Genomic DNA, 8810 nt, shown 5'->3' with positions numbered 1-8810 from the left:
CTTACGTGCTTTTCATCTTGAATGATTATTACTTTGACTGGTTAGACTTCATGGCTTCGTGAGTTATGTTGCATTTGTAAATATTCACAATAAGGATTTGTAGCTCCTCAGAAAGCAGTTTCTACTGATCTCACCCCTTGTTATATGCCCATTCAAGAATAAAGTTCAATGATAGTAACGTGGCTTTATCGTGTTTTCTTAGCCGCCATTAGGATCCTTGAATGAGAAAGCATTATGAATTTGCCTGGAAAAACTCTACGGGTGCATCGCGTGGGCGTCATGCTTGTTTCACTAAAACACAAAATGCCTGCAGCTTCGCTCAGCTAACCAAGCATATACAAAGCGAAAGCTTCGTTTAACCTGTTTAGGTGTTGGTTTCACTTGTTTAGCATTTTATTTAGCTGTTTTGTTATACCTTTTGTCCAAAGCCTGCTTTTCTCTGCGGTCGTGGTCTGGATTCTGGCGTTTTCCGAGTCTAACGGCTCGTCGTTCGAAATCTGCGGGGTGCACAGACGCTGTTTGCCGATAGCGGCTCAAAGCCTCCTGCTCTCGCGCAACACTCCGAGAAGGCGTACGTCCTCGCTGTCATTCATGGCCGAGCCCACATACGCGCGCCGAGTCACGTTGCCAGGGGGCGACCCACCTGCGGAAAGCGCATGTGCCAAGCCGGCCGGAGCAGCGAGCGAAACCGGCCATTGGTGGATCTCGGCCCGGTTAGTTACGTCATGGGGTGCCAAGAATGGGGTGCATCTGAGGCCAAATGAAAGTCGAATTCCCCGTGGCGCCGAAACCGCTCCACGAGAGTAGGAAAGTTGTGCTTTAAACTAAGTGGAGTGCCAAAGGACGGGGGCAATTCAGGACAAGTGGACTGGAGGAGCATCCGTCCGGCGTATTTTTCTTTTTTTATATTCGCCCTTTTCAATTGCTGTTATTTATAGTTAGGCCATAAAACCACTCGTGCGCCAAAGCTTTCTGTGTCCACAAATCCACCAGAATGGAGCTCGTAGCTCCTCAGTATATTGTTACGAATGGTCTTCAAAATGTTGCACGCCTACTTAACGGGAACAAACAATGACTGTAATACGGCCTTCAAGATACATTGAAGTTTCCTTATATGGTTGAATAGGAAAGGTTTTGGCTTTCCCTTGCGATGTGGTAGCGCGACATCGCGCTGCAGTCATGCTGGATACCTGCGGATGGAGGCTACTCGTAGCTTTCACCTTGGAGGTTCGTATGTGCCTTCAGACTGCCACATACACTTTCAGCAAACCTGTCCAATGATAGTGCAGCTGTCGCTCGCGGCAGAAACCGAGATCGCACCCAGAAACGGGAAGTAATAGGCAATCGTCTTAAGTTGTGTTTGGTTAAGAAACAAAGGGCAAAGAAATTTTGTCGTATACATATATCTGATTATGTGCGTTAGAAGCAATACTTCTGGGATATATGGCGTGGGTCATGCTAGTTTTACAAAATGAGGGTAAAATTTTAATAACTGTTGAAGCGAGAAAGTGCGTTTTGAAGCCGTGTGGGTGCATGAGGCCATCTTCGCCTTTTTGCTTGCAAGAGGGGTGTGCCAGGTCTAGAGCTGGCCACCTTGATACCCCCTGCTGCTGCGAAACAAGATCTGGGTTTCGTAAAGTATTTTCTGGCAATGTGGTACAGTGGAGATAGAACATCGCACGAAATATGGCAATCAGAGCCGAAAGAGATGTACGCACAGCTCATCGCCGTGTGAACATCCTGAAGTGCGCGAGCTAAGAATTAGCCATCGTCAACACTTAAGCTGCATAAGCAGCACTCATCCGTAATTTTGAGTCGGTTTCTATATCGGCTACCCCTGATTGCCTTTTGAGACGCTGCCTATGACCGCCTTCAAGTGTGACACACGAAAGGGCTCACGACAGCAATTGGTGTTACGAAAGATGTAAACACCAGGTCCCACAGGCGAACCATGCGTGGACTCCGTTGCTGACCTAACAGATGCTAGTCGCGCAGATAATAATATAAATATAATACTTTCATTTATTCGCCCAAAAGCACGTCTGGCAGATATGAGTGTAGAATACACCGTGTTGGACAGAAAGAATGAGGGCGGCTTTGGATAAGGGCGGGACTTTAAGCTGGCTCTTCCCTTCAAAGTGAGATTTTTGCGCCCTGAAGAGCAAGAAAAAATCCCAGCTTAATGTCATCATAAACTTATTAAAGCCTCCAGTATTAGCTTAACGTTCCGTATATAAAAACCAGAAAAGTGCCCGGGTAGAAGAAGCCAGATTTTTGGTGCTTGAACAATTGGAGAACACTTTCTCAAACAACCTCTTAAGGTTTACGTATCACTCAGTTCATCCCGAGCTCATGCAGCGGCTTACGTAATTCCAGCTGCGGCGGTTTTTTGGCTGCTCGACGATATTGCCGAGTTTCCTCCATAGGAAACAAAATGTATGGCCATCGCCGGCGCTTTGAGAAAAATAAAGTTATAGAGTCATACAGGCAGCAGAAAGTTGTTATCCAGACTGTTTTGAAAGCAGCACTTCCAAAATTCCTCGTTGGACTTCAACGAAATGAATTTATCAGCGTTCAATACGGTTTGCACAAGAATTCAGCAGAAGGCGTCATTTCATAAGCTTCCATCCCAAGCTAGTGTGGAAGGCAAATAAGGCAGAAGGCAGAACCTGGTCAATGACATGCACTGTGCCGTTATATGCCCCGACTGCTAATGTTTCCTTCAACCACCCGGTTTTCTTAAAGTGAGGAGTGATCGGCCATTTCGTGTCCCTGTGGGAGTACGAACATAATCAACATTGTGTCAAAAAAGGCCTTACAATAGCTGAAGCAGCTCTGCTGCACCTCATCTGTACCTGCTCAGCGAAAGATATTCCTGGAAGCATGACAATTCAAGATTGGCCTCATGCTATCGCATCGTGCTCGTCTTGTGCTATGTTAGGAGATGTTTACCACAACTAAAATGCTGCTCAGATCACTGTGGTCATCAAAGAAGCCTGGTTCTGCAATGTTATGAATAGTTTTCTAAACTAGATCTGAGCCTACTGTCTTTTTTGGAAAGCTTCTCTGTGTAATATTCATTACTTTTCATTGATATCTTTTATTTGCCCTTTCTCCGGTTTTTCAAACTTAAGTATGTCGCTCTCCTTTGTAGTAGTTAAAAAGTTTGAATAGTCCATTCCGATGCTCCATTCGATTGAAGACCTTTCTTGTGTCAATATATACATTATTTGAGAATAGAACGACTTCCTACTGCCGGTTTTGTCTCACGGCGAATGGGATTTCGGATTGATTTTAGTACGCTTGAAATCGATGAGATTTCGTTTTGCTGGGAACATGGAGGTTAACCGCAGAGCATATTCTGGGCTTCACTTGCCTGCTGATAATCTCCGAACAGATTTTTGATATGTTAACATAAACAAAATCTCTGAACCTGAGCTGTTTCCATCATCACAATGCGTTACATTTTCATGCCCCAAGCTTCGTCAACGCATGCGTGTTTTAAAAATGAAATTGTACGGTAGTTGTGGTATCTAGATTAACCACACCCAGTTTGCTCGAGTTTTTAACCGTTTATACGAGAGAGAACTTTCCGCAGTTTATCTGTGTGTTTTAGAGTGAGGAAGAAGTGGTCGCTGCACGGAGAATTTGAGTTTACGTTCTGCTTACTCAATTTGTTATTAAGTGTTGTAGGATGTACTTCATATACGGAATGCTTTTTTAACCGGACCATATGGGGAACATTCTAAGCAGCTCAAGATCAAGTGCCCCACTAATCTGTATGTTCTGACATCCGAAGTTTTTTATGCGCAATAAAGTGGCCCCGAATAAAAATTTCTGTGGTGAATCGTTCTTAGTATTCAAATTTTTAGTGAGAAGAAATAAATAGGAAGGATACATACTGAACCTATTGTTGTTCAGATGGCGCAGGTTATTGGTACAGCAACCGTATCGAGACGGGGGAGAAAAACAGCTAATCGACAAGAAACGGGTGGCTTTATTTCTACCTCTACACAGCCAGAAAAGTGAGATGCGATATTCTCGCCTCTCGTTACACAAACTAGCGATTAAGATACTTTGGGTGTAAGTATGATTTTTGAAGAAACATGATACCACAGACGTCCATTAGGACGAAGTCGAGGAACTATGAATATTTCTTTGTATTAACAAAAAGTAATCTTAGGTGGAGGTTTCTTGCATTGTGGACGTTACAAAATACCAACAGTGTTGCTCGTATTCACAAAGTTCGTCCTAAACGCAGTCTACTGTATTTAATTTGTTCTTACGAAGGATTTAGTGTACACCCTGTAAGATTCCCGTTACGACCTTGCAGTTTTATTGTGGGCTACTTTGTTTTAGGTTTTATTATGTGTATATGGTTCTTGTGAACGGTGAGCGCAAAATATGTCACTGAGCCTGCCACTGAGAGCAAGATATGTCACTGAGCCGAGATTCTTTGATCTGGTTTCCGGCTTTCGCCAACATTGCCATACTGGTTGTTGGAATGGGCTGCTGACGCAGCCGGCGTGTCCATGATAGGCCATCTCCGCATATAACGGCAAGGAGTCGATGAACCGTACTTCCTGCTCGTACGAAAGGCGGTTGCAGTGGAGTGGCGTATGCAAAATCAGCCTCAACGCCTCCCCCACTTATTTATTTATTTATTTATTTACAGATACCTCAAAGACCCCAATGGGTGGGGTTTTACATGAGCGATGTTGATGCAAGAAAATTACACAACAACCGAACAACAAACAGAAAAAAATACAACCGAACAAGCGTGTCATCGAAAGACAGTGTCATCGAACAGTGTCATCGAAAGACAGTGAAGCGGACTAGGAGACAGGACCATTACAAGTACCTGTGCTAGACTAGAACTCCTACAGTACTAGAACCGCTGGTACGACCATTAATTACGACCAAGTAATTACGACCAAGGCAGGCTTCATCATCAACAGAAGGCCCGGCGTTTGTACCTATTCTGCCGCATTTAATTGTGTCTTCAACGACGCCTGCCTCCGCTGCGAGTCGTGCCGAGCTGTATCAGCGTAGCTTCCAGAACCGACGCAGGCGACCCTTTTCCGCCCTTTCCGCTACGACATGTTTTCGGTGAACTTTACGCTGATTACATTTACTATCCGACGCCACCCACTACGTTTGGAGCTACTGTGACTGCCAGCAACACACAACGCTGCCGACGAGACCCGCCAAACTTCTGCAACCGATCATTGTCTCATCGAGGCCCTTCCAACAGATTGGAATAGACCTTCTGGGCCCGTTCCGTACGTCATGATCTGAGAACAAGTGGATTGTCGTTACGACAGACTACATGACGCGCTACGCAGAGACCGCCGCTCTTCCGAGAGGACTGCACAATAAGTCGCCAAGTTTTTCATAAACAAAGTTGTGCTACGACATGTAGCCCCTGAAGTTCTAATCATGGTCCCCCGAAAGGCCTTTGCTGCGGAACGTATGCAAATAACCTAACGCTACAGCGACACTGATCACTAAAGAATGACGGCGTAACGCCCCCAAACGAACGGACTAACGGAACGAGTGAACTAGAAGATCGCGGATATGCTATGTACGTCGACGTTGAACAAAAAGCTTCGGAAGAACTCCTTCCTTATGTCTCGTTCGCATACAACACAGCTATCCAGCAACTACGCAGATGACACCGTTCGAGATTGTATACGGGACACGGCCGACTGGGATGCTTGAGGTCATGCTTCCTCACATAGAAGACGACGACCTAAACGCCGACACCCAAGGATAGCTTGAGCGTGTGGAATAGGCCCGTCGGCTCGCTCAAGTTTGTACAACGGGCCAACAGGTGGTGGATGCCGACGCTACATCCTCCGATGCCGAGACGTCAAGTACTGCCCAGGGGTTCGTGTGTGAGTTTTCACTCCCATCCGGCGAAGCGGAATAAATGAGCAGCTTCTGCGACGGTATTTCGGACCTTACCAGATTCTACAACGTGTTCGCCAACTTACCCTTGAAGTGGTGGTGCCCGATGGTAACTCCCTAACATCACGATGATGAACGCGGCCCGAAGTCGCCCACGTGGTTCGCCTAGAGACATTTTGTTTGTCTGTTCGGCCTGTCGTTCTATTTTAGCATCAGGTTGATGCACTCTTAGAGAGGGGTGTAAAGTCGGGAGCCATGCATTGGATTCGTTTGTTAATGTTCTTTTATCGCCCGGCTGCGCCTAGGCGATGTTATCTGTGCCCGAGTGAGGTGTATGTTCCATTCCTTCTGTGTTATGCCGCACGTATTACCTCATTTGATAGGGAGCCTCTTTCGCTCTGACACCACAACACTAGAGTAGTCTTATATACAGTGTTCTCGATGTAATTCTACAGTTAGAGAAGCGACTCGAAAGACTGTTCCAGGCATTCGATTCCCCGACACTCGCCTGCACCCGTCACTTTGTTGACTGATGCAGCGCCGCCAGCGTATTTTCAGTTGTTAGGGGAGCACGAGTTCGCTTCAATCGCCTTGTGTTTCTTTCAAGACAACTGTGTCATCTTACACTTCGTGACAATATCTATATATATATATATATATATATATATATATATATATATATATATTCTGCGCTAGCATTTTTTGAGGCTACGGCTTGTCTGCCACCGTCGGCAGTAATTGCTCCCAACATCACCACCGGCTTGAGGTGATCACTTCTTCATTCCTTGTATATACTCCTCATCATCGACAATCCCGCTTCTTCGGAGATCATCATTAGCGCTTGGGCTTGATCGCCATCTTGGGTTCTCTTCGACTTGCCTCCGAATAAAGGAGCTACGAAGCCACCGTCTGGTCGCCTCTTACCTACGGCCTCACAAGTGGTAAGGTGCAACTCGATCCTAAGCTGTACCTCTCCTTCGACACCCCTGGCGCTTCGTTCCGGTCGCCGCTTGCCCTCGGAACCAATGTCCATGTCGCAAGATACTCCATGCCGCATGACTTTACCGACGTGGGTGGCTTCACTACGTAGCTGCGAAAGATGTTTGGCTCCACTAAAGCTCGGAGCGACAACGGAAAGAGGATACTGGATGTCCGTGTGCAGCAAGCTAACGAGACCTATACCTCGTACATCGAGGATGTTCTAACGCTATGCCGCCGCGCCGACAAAGATATGTAAGAGTCCGACCGTGTTCGTCACATTCTGAAGGGCAACAGCGAGTTCGCGTTCAACGCACTTGTCCTTCCGTACCTGGGCACCGTATCAGACGTAATCTCTACCTGTCAGCGTCTCGACGAACGTCAGTCGATCCGCCTTCCACGGGACGTCGCGTCTACCCATCTTGGAGACGAACACCATCGTGCGGTGATTCGCGCTATATTTCGGGAGGAAATGTACGGCGACGTCTCTCACTGTACACGCGGTGTCCCCTCAACATCTCCTGCTCCTGGCCTTCGCGAGATGGTTAAAGGAGCTTGCCGCTGTGCCGGTGCTACGGCCTCCTGTTCATCCTGTGGCTCCTTCAATACCGTCTTACTCGGAGGTCGTTGGACGGACACCCCTGTCGCTGTCTCCACTCACGGCTCACCTGTAGTCTGGCTATGTGGCGGCCATGCCAGTTTTCATCGGTGCCCTTCGCCATTATATTCAGTGTGCAGTGTTGTCGCCCTGTGCTGATCATTTGCCTCCGCCGTTATTTCCTGTCACCAACTCGAAATTGCAATGACAGATACTGAGCATCCCAGCATTTCGGAGGTGCAACGTACTATACACCTAACAGCCAGTGCTGACTGAATTTTATATCAAGACCAAGAGATGTTACTTTGTGTTCGTTCTGCGCAGATCAGGGACGGTGACGTGATGATAGTTCCATATCCGCGTTTTATGTCCAAAGGAGTCGTCATCGCAACGTGTCTCATCCGTTTCACAGAACGCTCGGGGAGGCTGTTAGCTACCAATGCCACTTCCGAGCCGATTAGGCTACCCGAAGGCGCCAACGTTGCTTCTGTTGTGAATGACGAAGCCCTGTCCCTTTTTCCCCTATGCTCGGTATTCCCTGTTTCATGGCCTTCAGATTCTGGAGAATCACTTTCCCACTGGAGGCCAATTTCAGCACAGACCTCACACAAAGGAACACAAGGACTCCTTTGACTACTTTTCCAGCAAACTAGGACAAGCATCCGTGGCAGCGCATCGTATTCAGACGGAAGGGACACAAATCGTTCGTCGTCGCCCGCACCGCGTGTCTTCATCGGAACGAAAAGTGATTGAAGAAACATTGGGGACATGCTTCAACGTAAAATTATTCGTCCATCGTCCAGCCCGTTGTCTTCTTCCGTCGTCCTGGTGAGAAAGAAGGATGATTCAGCACGTTTTTGAGTAGATTATTGGGTTTTGAATAAGATCACAAAAAAAGATGTCCACCCAATGCCGCGCATAGATGATGGGCTCGACTGCTTTCCAAGCGCTGAATATTTCTTGAGCTTGAACTTGCCATCTGGCTATTGGCAGATCCCCAGGAATGAGTCTTACAAACTAAAGACGGCGTTTGCAACTACAGATGGCTTATACGAATTCAACGTAATGCATTTTGGCTTGTGCAATGCCCTGCTACATTTGAGCGCATGATAGACACAGTCCTTCGCGGCCTTTATGGAAGACATGCCTATGTTACCTTGAGAATATCGTAATTTTTTCGTCAAGTTTTTCTGAACATTTCCGACGACTTGATGAAGCATTGACTAGTCTGGCTAACGCCAACCTGACTTTGAACACCAAGAAATCTCACTTCGCCCGAAAATCTATCAAGGTTCTTGGTCACGTCGTCAGTAAGGACGGCATC

Source organism: Haemaphysalis longicornis, unplaced genomic scaffold, assembly GCF_048455015.1.
Source record: "Haemaphysalis longicornis isolate Haplotype H1 unplaced genomic scaffold, Haemaphysalis longicornis Haplotype H1 scaffold_6, whole genome shotgun sequence".
Lineage (NCBI taxonomy): Eukaryota > Metazoa > Arthropoda > Arachnida > Ixodida > Ixodidae > Haemaphysalis > Haemaphysalis longicornis.
Note: the sequence above shows the minus strand (reverse complement) of the source record.